Below are 15,605 nucleotides of genomic sequence, written 5' to 3' on the forward strand. Positions count from 1 at the left end.
TAAACTAGTAAAAAGAAAGAGAAACCATGAGGTTTTTAAGCAAATCTTTAACATTTCACGTCCAGCTGGCATAGGGCGAGACTTCAGGTTTTGCAAGCCGACATGCTTCTTTAGTCTGGCATGGTGATACTAGTCAGGATCCAACTCAGACCTTGGGGTCTCTCTATTACAAGCCATGGAGGCTCTTGCTGGGACCTTCACAAGTCCTTTCAGCTTCACATCTATGGCAAATAGTCAGAACTTAAGACCATGAAATCCTCAGGAGCCAATACTGCAGGTCCCAGACAGACGCTGCACCCTGGGGCAGAGTTATTGACAGCCTTCACCGCTGGTCAGAGGGAGGGAAGGTGTCCCCTTGCACGCGTAAGGCAAGGGGCACGCTCAGGGCACACTGCCCGCCGATGCACTGCGGGGTGGCAGCAGTGCCAGACAGAAACGTCCTCCTCTTGGCTTGCAACCCAGCGCTCCAAATCACATTCCCTAAAATTTCCCTGTTTTAATGGAAAGCCAGAACCTAGTATCATCGTGTCAGAGCAAAAATGAGCAATGCCTCTAATAAATCCAAAGCAGCAGCTCTGCATTTCGATTACTCTTTTACGCCCAATTGGCCACATTTAATCTTGTGAAGAACTCGAAGCAGATATTTGCTTCAGTACAATTACAGCAACATACAGAACATTGGCAAATGCAAACAATATAGAATTTCCACTTGACGGCAGATTAATTTGGTGTGATGTTTTCCCTTGAGAGGTCTTAAAGGCTTGCAGTTCTGAAAGTACCCTGCAGTTTGTATTTATAGCACTATGGATGTTGAATAGAAAGAGAGAAGCATATACTCGTTCTAAACTGGTTTCTTTTGCCTTCATACATTAAAAAAAAAAATTAACTGAGCATAGCACACTTCCACTGTATTTCTCATAATGCAATATGGAAACATGATTTCCCTGCAGAGCCTATAGAGAAATTCAGGTCACATTTCCAGTTTTATAAACACAGTAAGTAAAACACAAGCAATGGTACGGATTAATTTCCTCTCAGGGAACAGAGAGATGGGCCTTCCCTCCAGAAAGGGTCCCATCCTTTGAGGCTGGAGTAAGTGGCCAGAAGGGAGGTCATAGCTAACGATGGAAAAAACAGTGAGGTTATAGCTTTCACAGACCTCTTACTGGCTGCCACAGCAAGGAGATTAGGTTTCAGTGAGCATGGTGGCTGAACCACTCCTGGCACTTGGGTCTCCTCCACCTCGGTCTGTCTGGGGATCCTTTTTTATTGCAGATCATGCTGAAGCTGGTTTGTGAGTAGTCTTTTCAGTTGCCTTACTAACCACTCTCTTCAAGTCTCTGTAACTTAGCCTATGCCAAGCCAAATGGCACTATATTAAAGCACAAGGGGCAAATGAAACAACAGTCCAAAATCTCCACGCGTTGAGCCCGTCAGGACAGGTCATAATTCCCAGCAAGTTGCACATCTGGAAACATCTGTGGTTGCAGGGCAGAATTTGAAGTGAACAACTTCTCTGAGTGACCGAGCCTAAATTTACCCCAGCTGAGGCCTGTTAGCCATCGCGGGACTATTTCAGCTGGCCAGGGACAACCACAGATTCCCCTGCCACGCGTGACTTGCAGCTGGGAGCAGTAAGTCCAGCTGGAGCTGCAGCCTGCCAGGAAAGCCAGGGCACTCGCAAAGCAGGGCTGCTGGCTGGATGTCACAGTTACAGGTGTATAGCGGAGGCTTCTTCTCTCTGGAAAAAAAAAACAAAAAACAAACAACCAAAAAAACCCCCCAAAACCAAAACCCAACCAACCAGTGAAGAACAAGAGGTCAAACCACTGACCCAAAGACAATAAAGTAGCTATCCAACCCCAGGACATAAAATTCCCTTTTTAGAAGAGCCTGGGCAGGTTCCAGCACTTTGCATTGCTGCAAAGTTCAGACAGTGAGAGGCAGGTCCCCCCCTCTCCTTGCAGTCTCTCCACCCTCCAGCAGATGACAGTACCTGAGCCCACCCTTACCTTCCCTCAACTATGCAAGGGCTGCAGCATCACGGAGGCAGCCTGGCAGGGGCACGGGTGCAGGGCTCAGTGGTTGATGACAGTCAAGCAGTCCTGATCTCTGACCCACATGTGTTGCCCACGGAGGTGGTTTAATACCCCTGTGCTTAGTTAAGCAAAAGTCTCTTAAAATTACAGCTGGAATCAAGACAAAGGAAATGAAAACAATACTGGGGGTGGTTCCAGGTATATCTTGTGCTACAATTTCCAGATCCAGAGTTGCTGGCTCTTTGCAAGCTGCCAGCTCAGCCCAAGCAACAAGGAATAGCTTCTTTCCACTGCAGCCATCCTTGCTAACAGCAAGGCATTTGGTCCTGGCAAGCAGGTGTCAATTTTGCTGCTGCTGCTGCGTCAGGCAGAATGAAGCCCCTCTCGCTCCCCTGCGGGTGTACTGCCCCTGCAGCGCCAGCTGTAATCACACTTGCCCAGTGCCCTAGCTAAATATTACCTGCCAAAAGCAACGTCAATTGAGACTGCAGGCAGGGTGGAAGTGATCAGAATGGCAGATTCAGACATATTAATGGACAGAGCAGCATTGGTGCTGCCATCTTTTCCATGCCTACTTCTTACCCAGTGGAGAGCAAACGCTGAGGTTTATTTATGAACACCTGCCCATTCTGCGTGCTTATGAAGGAGCGACCTCCAGCACTGCGGTGGAGCTGGTGTACTTCCCGCACAGCCAGCCTGTGAGGGAGGATGGGCATCTTAGCCCCTTTTCACAGACGAGGCACCTGGAGTTTGCCTGAGCTGCAGCAGGATGTTTGGGGAAAAGCACAACGGGATTGCTCTCCAGCCTCCAGAATTGGCACAAAGGCAGGGGAATAGTTTTCTCACATAAGATATCTTGCCTTCACCAGCTTTTCCTCCCAGACTTTCAGCAATGATAAATACAGAGAATATTGCTGCGGGCACGTCTGTACTGCGTTATTTATCCTTTGGATTTGCACTTAGGGTTTTATTTGTAAAAGGAAAGTGGGACCATAAATCTGCTCTGCAAAGAGCCAAGGCAAGAGAGGACAGAAATTTTCAACAAGTTGCACGGAAGGAGATGCTGCCAAGGACAGGTTTCCCATGGAAAGAAATGCCAGCCAGGATATTGCCCAGGTACACACCGTGTGTAGTGGCAACAGCTAAGAGTGTCAGCCTTTTTCTTGCAGGTGCATTAATTCATGCCTCCTTGCACAGGTAGCTTTGGGGTTGCTGCAGCAAGGATGGCCCTCCTATGGGACCTTCCTGAGTCATAGCTTTTGCCCTTTTTCTCTTACAAAAAAAAAAAAATCTGAACTGGGACCAGAATAGGCCACAAAGCTAAAAAACTAAGCGTGACCAAGACTAACTTGTCGGGGTTGAATAACAAGCCACTGGACAAGCCTAAATAGACCACATTCCAGAAAAACCATATTGTTCATGGCCTTCAGCGTACACACGACCGCTCTTTGGGTGCGGCGCCCTACGTAACACACAGCGCCCGTAGGCGAGGATGGAGCCAGGCAGTCTCACAGGCAGATCCCCCTGGTTCTGCATTACGCTGGCCTGTTCTACTTCAGCCAGTGGCTGCCACTTCTGCTTTAACTTCGGCACTGCCCACCAAGACCAGGTGACTTTCTTCTGCGTAACCCTGGTGTCTAGGTCAGATCTGCCCAGCTCCTGCCAGCCCCTCCAGAATTGCAAAGCACTGTCAAGTCCACTTGCCAGACGTTATCCTCCTCCCATTATTTTTCATGTCCTGTGTTTTCCTGATAACAAGGCTGAGCTATGTGTTACTGTGGAGAGGGACTTCAAAATAGCTTGTGCTTTGCAAGTTTACTTCATAGTCTGAGGTTCAAAGAGTATATGCAGCTCCTGAAGCCAAGTCAAAAAGGAATCTAGGGCCTGCGAGGCTTTCAACGGTTAAGTTTTCTTTAGGCTACAATTATTTTGCTTAGAAACTAGACCCTTGATCTGTTGCAGGAGGCTGCAGTTTAATAAAGTCAAACAATTTGCTCTTTGCAATGTACTATTTGCGGTACAAGTATCATTGAGTTATACCACTCCCCCTCACTGCTGCCTCCTGGAACCTCGTCTGTTTATATACAGAAAGCACTCTCAGGAAGCACTCCTAAAAATACCCAGTGATGTTAGCTGAGGATCTGGCTCTGTCTCTCCTCCTCCTGCTTCTGCCTCCATAACATCCTTCCATCATCTTCATGCTCAACGACCCCAGCTGTTCAAGCAACCTTATTCCCGTCTCACCCTCTAAAAAAAATTGTTCTTTTCCTTCCTCCTCTGCCAGGAGCCATTCTCCACCCTGCCACAGAGCGCCTTCCACGATGTTGCCATGCCGTGTCCCAGTTAGTGTCTTCTCACTTGATCACTAAGTTACAGTGAAGCCCGCGTTGTCTTTATCAAATCCCTGAGTACACCTACATGGCTCTGCCCACTTTTCAGACAATAAGAAGGTGCCAAGTCAGGGCAAAAATAGTATCAGAAAAAGAATAACATCTTTTATTACTGTCTAAAGGGGCATTTGAAGACTGCAAAACAAGATGCAGTACTTTCCACAGACTAACTTTTAAAACCACTCTCAGGGAAGTTACCCTGGAGACAAAGCATCTCCCAGTGGAAATACCATTGCAAATAAAAATATTTTCATAGTAGTACAAACAGAAAATCTGCACAGTGAAAACCCAGCCAGCTGACAAAAACATTAGTTATTAAACTTCAGGTAAAATTCAGAAGCAGGTCTGGGACTCAGCTCACCCTTCTCATCTGTCTGTTGGCCAAGATGTGGGCAGAGCCTCCCCTCACGCAAAATGCCACTTGTCAAGGGATGGGGTCTTCCAGTTGCTGCAGTCTGATCCTGCTTGTTGCCGGCAGTCCTCATAACCACAAAGATCTTGAGTGCCTTCAGCAGGCACCCAGCACAGACCGAGATTCATAGCGGCACGCAGGACCTTTGATCCCTCAGGCTGTCCACATATCACCAATTGACTCGCATGTTTCTCTTCTGCAGGTGTTCAGCAGACAGACCCTGAAAACGAAAGCCCAACAGCTCTGCCATTGTTGCTTAGTCGTAGACAAGATCCACCCCTGTGGTTATTCCCAATCTAAAACTCTTCTGAAAGACAGTCGCTGCTCTACAAGCCCCTTTCTATGAAAACAAAGCATCTAATTAATCTAATTCCTCCTAATTCAGTAATAATTATAATTCATCAATTCATCTAATATTAAATATCAGCAATGAGTATTCACAAAAATTTACGATCAAAATGATTCGCCAAAGCCCTCAAGATTGCTTTTGGAGGACCAACAGTTTTTAGACAAAAATCCCAAAAACCTGAGGAGCACAGAACTGTAAAAAGCGAGACACTGATAACTTTTCCACTAGAAACATTTAGGTTGCTTACAGTAAATAAATAAATAAATAAATAAATAAATAAATAAATAAATAAATAAATCAGTTCTTTACAAAAACTCCACCCATCATTGGAAAACCATCAGCCAGCGAAGAGCGAGCGAGGAATTATTTGCTCAGCTCTGGTGACAATTGGCTGTTACTAGAGTTATTCTGACACATTGTTTTGGAGAACATCTGTTTCCACTCCGACTCCTTTAACTTTCAGATGTGGAAAACAAAAGCTCATTTTCATGCCATGTCTCCCATCTTCAGTTGGCAACAGTTGCGTGATTATGAAGTTATTGTTATGCTGGATGATCTGTTTGTCAGTTTATATTTTCCTATCATATCTATTTTTAGCTGCTCATTAGTATTACTTGGAGCCTCTCCTATAAATCTTAAACATTTATAGCACATCTCGACAATTCATCAAATGGAGCCAACCTCCAAGGAAAGGAAACCCAAACCACTTCCCCCTGCTCAGCTGAATGAGAGTCAGATCCTTGTCTTTTAAACTTCAAACTCAACATTTTCCCATCTGCTCTTTATACACAACAGCCCTTTTGCTCCACACCAATATTTTATTCTCCATTCATAACTTTTTACTTCCCTCCAGAGGTTTCCTGATGCTTTTAGTCTGCTGGACTCATAGAAGACTTGGATTTTGGAGGGTTTCCCCCCCACTCCATTGAAGGGGAAAAATAATCATTCAGCAATGAATGGCCACTTTTCATTACTCATTCACAAGAGGGACACAGCAGGATCCCAGAGCTGGACTCAAAGACACTTTTCTTTGCCATTTTCACAAGAGGAAAACAGCATTTTATCAGAGGCTATTCAAACTAAGGATATTCGGAAAATTAGATTTACTTTTTACTCTGGTCTATTCATTGACTTGGATTTCTAGTCCGCTGTGCACGCACGTATAACTATCAATCAGCTGCACAATTTTTGTAGCTATGACCATGCCTGGAGGTACCGGTACACGTGATTTGGCCAGGTCACCCTCGCAGGGAACATTTCTAAAGGGCTCAGACTATAATGGCCAACGACAAGATGATTTCAGGAAATAATAACCAGAAGATGTTGCCTGGCCAGGAGTTTTGCAGAAGAAAAATCTCCACTTGTGAAGAGACGCCGTCCCCTGCCAGGCAGCGCTCGGCTGCCGGGAGAGGCTGTGCAGCAGCTCCTGGCTGGTGGGACCAAATACTGCCACAGGCCAGGGGAGATGGCTCTCCTCCTCCTCCTCCTCAGCTCTCCTGGGGAAATCCCAGCCTTGCACGCTCTGCATGTTTGAAAGCTAAGCAACGCATTTCTCAGATGCAACTGTTAATTGTCTGTATGTAATTAGCTGATACCTGACTGGAACACACAACTGATTAAAAATCAGACTGACCATCTTTTTCATTTCCTACACATTTGAATTAATCAAAGGAGACATCATATGACAAGAAATGAAAACTGTACCAAGGAAAACAGTCCCGGCATGCACGTTAGTCTTACGGAGTGGCTTTAATTTAAACAGCTCATCTGATCAGGCAGAATAGCTGTCTGTTGCTTTTTAGGGAGGTAGGGAGTGCTCGGGAGAAGGCAGTAACAGGAAGGAGTATTCAGATTTTTACAACCAAAGTTGCTTTCCATCAATTCACGCAATTCTTCAATTCACCTGACGTCTTGTCCTACCGTCATCTTTCATGGAAGAAAAAAAAAAAACCAGAAACCAACAGCTAGTTTCGACTCGGTTACACCTCCTTGTGGTTACACCCTGATTTTACGATCACTGTAACCTCCAGGAAGTCCTGCAGTTTCTAACCCATCCTGCTTTGCACCACAGACATGTGTCACCTTACCTGCACCTCTGCTATCCCAGATCCTTTTGGTCAGATGGCGAGTATCAGTGCCATAGCAGTCTGTCTGGCCAGTCATCCAAAAGCATTTCGAGAGATGAATGCTAATATATCTTTTTCAGGGTAGTCATCTTGACAACAGCCATCCCAATGCTCAGAAATGCCTGCCTGCCAATAAAGGTGCCGGCTTGCTAAAAAATAAAGAAATGAGTTTCAGGCTACTTGGGAAAAAAAAATCACGGGAGGCTAAAAATTCTGTATATTCTAGTAGTTATCCCATGCAACATACTGCAAGAGCACTTCTGGAGTGCTGCGATTGTACTGGCAGAATACCACGGAGTATCAGCTCACAATGTGGAACAGACATTTTGGGGAAAAAAAAAAAGCGAACTGTGCAGGCACAATGACTCACAGAGATAAGAGGTTACAGCAGCAAACCCAAGCAAGTCAAAGAAAGCACCGTCGTATCAGGATCCCCTCCCCACCCCAACCACTTTTCCCATGAAAAGTAGTATGCCAAATCTCTTACAATTCTTCCAAATTAAAACATAAGATTAAACCGAAGATTGACACAAACTACAAGGTTCAAATCTTATCCAGATTTCCCTTAGTACGAGACACTTACAGACCTGGGATCTTAGAGTTTATTATGGTAATAGCAACCTTGGATCCCGAATCACAGCTAGACTCAGGCGCAGATACAAATCATCCCTTGATCTACCTAAGCAAGAACTGTATGTCTGCCAGCCCCAGATGTTCAGAACTCCTGTATCGCATCCCCCCACTTTCCCATTGTGAGACTGTCTTTATAAAGCATGGGATTTTATTATTATTTGTCTTAAGGTTCATTGTTTTCATTATTTTCTTGACAAGGGCAATAAACTTATATTCCCTCCTCCTCTCCCCTGCCAAGAAAAGCTGAGATTCTCTGGTCGATTTAGGAGTGCGTACCATGTTATGAGACATGGAAAAAGCTATGAGAGCTAGAGTACTGCCACCTGGTACATCACAGCCATGTCCTAGGGCTAAAGCAGCTGGGAGCACATGCTGTTTCATTTACTTGGCTATGCCTTAAAATGAGCAGTGCCAGGGAAGGATGTATACATACATATATATTACGGCATCATCAACATCCATGACACTGGGACATTTAACAAATCTCTTCACTTACCAGCAGCTCCAAGCCCTGCTTTGTCAGCTTTGGGAAGGAACAGCCCTTTGTGAGCCGGCAGTCACGCTAAGATCACTACTCAAACCGAGATGATTCCCACCAGAAAGTGAAAATTTGACCAGGCCCTGTGTTATCACATACAAACCGATGGAACAAATCTGTGTCTCTATTTGAAAGGAATAATTTACTAACGGAGCCATAACCAATCCTTTTTTAAAATTTTCTTATTTATTTTTATTTTAAACATCTGGAAAGACCATATAATAACATGATTTATACAAGGCTTTAGTCTTTTGAAGGAAGATTTAGCTACATTAGCCCACAAGATGCGTGAATTGCCTCATTTTGAAGCCATCCTTTTAGCAGTGTTGTATATACATACTCAGATGAGAGTTTGGCTGTAAAAGCAGGGAGAAAGTTGCACGTCACTAAAAAGCAGAGGTTAGAAGATGAACCGCTGCATAGTCCAAAGGAACCCATCTGTAACAAAACGTCACTATTTGGTTTAGTAACTAATGGTATAAATATTCCATAGCATCAAGAAACGCAACTCAGAAACAGAAAACACTTGCAATCCACACTTAACACTAGCGGGATGCAAGAGACAGGTCCCACAACACAGCTGGGACCACGAGCTTGCAGCAAGCTGGAGTGGCAGGCAGCCTGGTGTGTGCCAAGCCCCCATCCCTCCGTGCTCGCCTTTAGACCTTCCTCAGATGCTGTTGCTCACCCCACCACCCCCCCAACGGGGGGCAGAGGGATGCTTTGGCCCTGAGCACAACAGTTGCATGACTGCGGGGTGGCTAAAGAGAGGGAGGAGAAGGGGGCAGGACGTAGCGTGGACTGCGGGAGAACAGGCACCCCGAGTCACCCCAGCGAGCCGCAGCTCCTCTTGTCCAAAAGCCTGAAGTCCCACCAGCGCACGGTGGTGCTTCGCACAGGTTGTTTCTCACAAACATTGACGTGGGCTTGAGGTTTTCACTGTCCTGTCATGGCTGCCCGAAGGATTTAGAGTTCAGGCTGAAGACTTTTAGTAATTTCTGCCACAGCAGCATAGCAGGGCTCTGGAGACACCGACGGTATTTATAGCAGCCTGAAAATTGTACCTCTTCTCACCAACTGAACCAGTTCCCTGAGCTGAATGCTACAGCTAATTGAGAGAAGACTGTCATATACCATCAGCTAAATTTACTGCTGGTCCTCAAGATCAGGTTGTGCTGACTGCATCGTGACAGCAGTGTCTAAAGGGAGGTCATCTTCATTTCTAAATTTTCCCTCTAGGAACAAGAGTTTCTTCTGCATCTGCACTGCTAGGTTTCTATTTATAGGCTTGAACCCCGTGATGTAATCTTCCTTTTTGTTTCCAAGGAAACAATATTTGATGTATTCTACTTTCAAGTTTTTCTTCCTTCAGGTTCCTTCCCCATCCCTCCCTCCCCCCCGTTCTCTCTCTCCCTTTTTAAAGGGATAAGTCAATAGGTAAAACCTGTACTTACTTATCTCTGGCATGCAGCATAGTCCTCTCTCTCTAAAACCAGGCTTATTCATATCACTAAAAAATTCAAGACATTTCAAAAATATGCTTAGCAGTAATTTTATGCACTGTTCATACATACTACTTTCCTGATAGTAAATGAGCTATAATTGCGATAGGCAGCAACTCCTGTTGATAGCTCAATTTTCTCAAAAACTTCAGTTCTGCATCTCAGCCCCGAGTCCTCTTTTCATGGAAACACATTTTAAAATCCTCCCACTGACCACCCATCCAACTTTCCCATGGCTTTAATCCTCAAGCCGGGGCTCCGGATGGCCAGTCCTGTCCCCTGGCACTCCCTTTCTGGTGGCAGGGCATCGCCTGACACCTCTCTGCACGCTCCTCTCTGGCACAGGGCGGTTTTTTCAGCTCTGTTGTGACTCTTGAGTTCATTTTCATTCACGTGAATATCCTCTACATGAATGTTCTTTTAAAACAATTGGCTGCACTTCACTGTCTGTAAATTAGGAAAATGCAGGGGATTGAATCCATAATTCATACTGAAATCAGCATCTGTAACAGCTGGAATAAAGTGCATTGAATGGATTCTTGGAGAAATGCAGGTGCCTTGGAGTCTTAATGGAAAAGCAATGGGTCAAGCTAAAAGCTTTCCTTAAAATCCTCAGTGCTAGTGAGTTTATCTGGATGGGTTGAAAGGTGTGGGAGAGACTGGCTGGTTTCACAAAAAGAGACTATTTTAACACTGCATAAAAATTAAGAGTAGCAATGCTCATAAACACAGTTGATTAATTCCAACTGGGAAACACGCACTCATTTATTACTCTCCTGCCTTGTGCCTCAGTGATGCAAAGCAATAAATGAGCTGGACTGATGATCTTCTGCTCTACGTACAATGAAGTTACAGCCAGAATTTTTTTTAGGACTACTCATTTTGGAACATAAAAGGGCAGGTAAAATCCCAACCTAAACGAGATGAGGTGGACCAAGAACACTCAATAGGACTTTGTGTGGTGAAGGGGAGAAAAGGTGACGAAGCACATGCTGGATATACAGTCAGCAAATATTACAAATTCTACGCTATCAAAGAAACTATCAAAGTGAACATGGAAATTATCTGCAGTCAGCATCTTCCATTTTGGGTCATGCGGGTTGTAGACTAACATCCATCAATTCCTGTGTCAGCTCCAAAAAAGGCCAGGCTCTTTTTTGAGGTATCTGATCTTGATTCAGAAGCTCCAAGTCATTCTACAGAATCTCTGACTTGGCAAGAGCAAGGGACACGGGATGGGAAGACTTACATGATCTAGACCTCTGCCAACATCTCTGGATCCTTTTCAAAAATTCATCACAATTTTCCCTCAAAACCCTAAAATAAGGGTTTCCCACGTTGCATTCCTACTGGAAGCTGGTCCAGGAAGCCACTTCTCTCCTCCTTCCACCTCAAAAGCATTCATAGTCAGTTTTGTCCCAGACGATCACAGTTGTTATCAAGCCTTCATATCTCCCAGTCCAGCCATGGCTTAATGACTTGACAACACTGTCTCCTCCTTAGTGGTTACTCAGTCTCTTGAAGAACCTCAGTAAAAATCATGTTTGACAGGAGAGGGAACAGTAGCAAGCTTCAAGTGTTTGTCACCAGGTTTTGTTAGTTTATTTCTGAAGCCAAACATTTCTGGTAGCTAAAATGCAGAGCACATTTCATGGTCTGGCAATGCATTGCTTTAGAGATTGTGGTTCTGTAAAGAGAGATTTATCAAGTTTGCTTCTCAAAGACACTCCTTGGCACTGGACAGGTCCAACTGGGTCTCAGTAAATCAAAAGCTTATTTGATGTCAGTGAAACTAAGATGCAACTGCTGTTTTGCTCAAGGTTGTCAGAAAGCTTTTCAGTAATCACTTTCAGCCAGAACAGATAGTCAATTGTTCTTCTTTCCTGCTGCAAGGGGGAAAAAACAGCAGCTTGCTCTTCCTCAATAATTCCCTCATATTTCATTTTTAATCTCTTAAGCAAATTACAAGTGAAGACCTTTGATGTACGCGCCAGCCAAACTCATTCATTTCTCAGTACTTGCTGGACTAGAGAGGATCTCCTATTCTTATGCGTGTGGATGATAATAACAACTTCAAAGCCCCCAGGCATGTTTTAGCTTTCCCTGATTTCCTTTCTAAGTATGCATTTCATGGGCCAACACCAGTTAAGACCCATAAACAGCTGCACTTGAATGCCATCTATTAAGGCAGTCTTGCTATCTCTCATAGTGTAACAACTCTATTTCTACTTCACAGAACTACTCGGCCTGGCCTTTGTATTTTTCCTGAAATGGAGTACCTCAGTTCCAACATTTATGGTGTTCTCAGCTTAAAAGATTCTGGAACCTGATCAAACTCGGAGCAAAAAGCCATTAAAAGGCACTTGCCCTGAGGTGGTGTGGAGCATTCCTGGTGGATTATGAGACATTGTTTTGCTGTTGTGGGGTTTTATGACACGAAGTGTACTTGATTACTTCTAGGAGGACGGTAGGTCGTAGCCATATGGTACCACAGGACCAGATGTTCCGAGTACGGCAGAACAGCTGCACCTGAGCAGCGGTCGGGCAAACTTCCCCCAAGCTGGCTCAGGAAAAATGAAAAGGGAACATATTTCAAACCAGTTAATGTTATAAGTTATAGTTATTGTCATTATTTAGTCTGTTGAACTCATTATCAGAACACTTGGAGGCAAAGAGCATAGAAGAGTTAAAGAGAGTATCGGGTAGTCACATAAATAAGAAAAACTACCACCAGAGACGACTTACGTTGGAAGAAAAGAAATAGTTTTGGAAAAGCTGTAAAACTTCATGCTTCAGGCTTCCAGCCAAGCTTTATCTGAGGAGGTGGAGTGGGGAGATTAAACAGATTTTCTGTGGGGCAGAAAATTTATCCTGTAAGTAGGGAGCACAGATTTCATGTACTTTCCTTTAAGGCATTTGTTACTGACCACGGTCAGCAGTACAGACACCGGACTAATGGCACCAGCACGGCAACTCTGGTGTTTCTCCATCTGCACTGCCAGCGAGCCAGAAGCCTGTACCAAGAGGACAGCAAACATCAATCCAATTTCTGGCTCTCACCTCTATTTAAGTCTGGATTTGGCACTCAGTATATACCATGAGATTACTCTGACCTGAAACCTGCTCTCAGCATGTCTGGACAAAACTTTCTGATCAGAGTTACATACCAAGCATCTATTATTTTTGTTTATTTTTTAAAACACGCTATGCTTAGGGAATAGGTTGGACCACACGTTTCTGGAAGCTCTGCAGCAACATGTTATTAAGCATATAGAGAAGAAAAAAAACCTTCTTACCGTTCATTGGGATAAGAGTAGAAATAGGCTGTGGCAGTTTCCCAACTTGTCATCAAGCAAATTTAAGCGCAATCCCGTGTGTGATACTGTGGTACGTTAGGGACAAAAACACCTTGAATTTCGGCAATGCCATTTTCCTTGTAGGGCAGTTTAAATGCTATGAACGATTGGAGGTGCCCGATTTTTGGACCTCAGGAGCACGTCATCACGCCCTGCACAGCACAAAACGATGTACTCACTGGTTAACACCCCCTCTCCGTAGGATTTCTCCGGTAGGTGCTCTTCTCGCAGGGCTTCCTCTTAGCACCGACCAAGAAACAGGGGGGTAAGCAGTTTGGGGCCCCAGGCCTTCGTGTTCCCAGCATTCTTCGGTAAGGGCAGGTTACAAGAAAGCCCTCATCCCGCATTTTCCACATTAGGGTGTCTTGGGATCTATACTCCACTTGAACACAAATCTCCCAGAACATTTTTTCTGCTGACAGCGAGAGAAAAAACAGAACAGTGAACAAAACTCCTTTCAGAGCCCCAGCCCCAGCCTCCCCCCACAAGCCCAGGGAAGGCCAGGGAACCTCATTCAGGACTGGGGTTCTTCCTTCCTAGCCCCCAGGAGCTTGCTTCGTCCCTACCCTCAAACACTGTCTTACAAACACAGCCACTACTGCTGGGCTACTAGCCCTGTCAGAGACGTAGCAAGAGATGCACCAGCCAGTAAATTTTGACTCCTACCGGGTCAAATCCAAGTTACCCTCCTGACAATACTGCCTAAGAAGCTCATAAACCACTATTTCTACCTGTTATACTACTTGGACAAATGACATCAACTGTTATCTACAAGAACATTTGCTTATTGACTAAGAAAAACAACATAAAAAGTAACGTACCATAAGTCTATCATTTCTGATGGACCTTTCGGTTTCCCCCTGTTTTCAGAATTTCAGAAATGCTCCTAACGTGTGGACTTAAAACATTCAGACACTGAAATCCTTGCCCTGTGAAGCAAAGCTGCCCCTTTGATTTGATTTGCAGAACGGTCTCATGAGTCAACATAATTCCGATTCCCCTGCTGATAGAAGCTAGCACCACGGACATCTAACTGAAATACAGTAACGAACGCAACAGACTGCTTATCAGAGAATCAAATAAAACTCTGAATGCATCAAAAATAAGCATACCACCAACATTTTCTGGTAATCCTTAACTAGGAGATGAAGAGAGAAGAACAAACTCAAGCTCAAATGGTAGGTTACCTAAGGCAATGACTGTCCTTTTTGCTTTATGGGTCTGCAACGCCTGCCTCAGCAGAGCCCCAACCCCTGATGGGGGCCATTAAGCAAAACTTCAGTACAAAGAGAAATTAAACAAGTAACGCCCAGCTAGATACTCATGCGCGCAAGGTGTTGTCAAACAAGTTTTATGTAGTGCTGCTTAAACGCCAGTTGACTTCAGCAAGAATCAAGGGCACACAGCATTTTGTGAGGAGGGTGCACAGTCATTTAGAACATTTCTCTCTATCTGCAGTAATCAAAACAAGTTATAGCCAGGCTACAGCTATATGTCTAGTTTGAAGACTGCTTGTCTGTGCAAGAGAGAACCATCTGGATTTACTTTATGGTTAACTTTAAAATATATATATAAGGTTTCTTAACTTTTGCCAAACAACTGGAAACATAATGGTTTCTGCATGCTGTTAGCATCTCGGTACAGCTGCAAATATCCATTAGGACAATCTTATATAATTATACACTTATTCTTCCCATGCAATTGTTAAAACCCCAGCTTTTCCAAATAATAGCATATTTTGTGGCAAAGAGGAAATCTTCCAGTCCACCAGGTTGGAATGGGGTAGGGAAGTCTTCTAAAGCAGAACTTTACTCAAAGCTTTTATTTTAAACTAACATAAAAATTTCAAGCCTTAGAAAACAGTGTCAGATTTTTCCAACTGTACCTCTAGTGTGGTCTGGCCAGAAATCTATCATTTCTCTCCCTTCTCCTTTTCTTTACGCAGTGTTTGTGGAAGAAATTCAGTCCTAAGATTTTTTTTTTTTTTTAAAAAACCTTTTTGTTTTTTCCTCCCTTCCCACCCCCTCCCCTCCCGAATGGGACTTGAGCTCTCATCCTTCCCACAGCTCCATACTCTGATGCCACAGAAACTCCCACCTACAAAGCTGGTCGGTGGCACTTTTTTCGCCACGGTCTTGCTCATTCTGCTTGGGTGTCATCCCTTTTCCCACCTAAGCCTTTGTCTCTTCTATCTGGAACATCAGCTCTCAAGGGTAGGAACTGCCTTTTATCATGCATCCGAACAGTGCCTGGCGCTGAT

This window comes from Aptenodytes patagonicus, chromosome 5 (assembly GCF_965638725.1).
Source record: "Aptenodytes patagonicus chromosome 5, bAptPat1.pri.cur, whole genome shotgun sequence".
NCBI classification, from domain to species: Eukaryota; Metazoa; Chordata; class Aves; order Sphenisciformes; family Spheniscidae; genus Aptenodytes; species Aptenodytes patagonicus.